This window comes from Apaloderma vittatum, unplaced genomic scaffold, assembly GCF_000703405.1.
Source record: "Apaloderma vittatum isolate BGI_N311 unplaced genomic scaffold, ASM70340v1 scaffold6731, whole genome shotgun sequence".
NCBI lineage: Eukaryota > Metazoa > Chordata > Aves > Trogoniformes > Trogonidae > Apaloderma > Apaloderma vittatum.
Window position 1 is genome coordinate 1,320 of NW_009699493.1, and position 346 is coordinate 1,665.

Consider the following 346-nt stretch of genomic DNA (forward strand, 5'->3'; position numbering starts at 1 on the left):
TCCTATCAGTTCCCAAACCTTCCGTATAATGTCCGAGGTTCTCCAGACCAAGATTAAGGTAAATCAACACCAGGGCTTCTAATGCTACTCCTACTTAACCGCAGCAGTGAGTGTTAATAGCTGACAAGCATGAAATTCAGTTGCCCACTTAGCATTCACATTAAGTCACTTCACAACAGAGAGCCATATGTATAAGCAAGTCTTCTATAACCTGTGGTAGTGAACTTTTTGTACAGAAGGGTTTTATGTTAGGAAAAGAAAGGTAGAAAGAAAAGGAAAGAGAGAAAGGAAAAGAGAGATCTCCACCCTTGGATCCCATGATGAGGCTGACAGACATAGCCGCTCT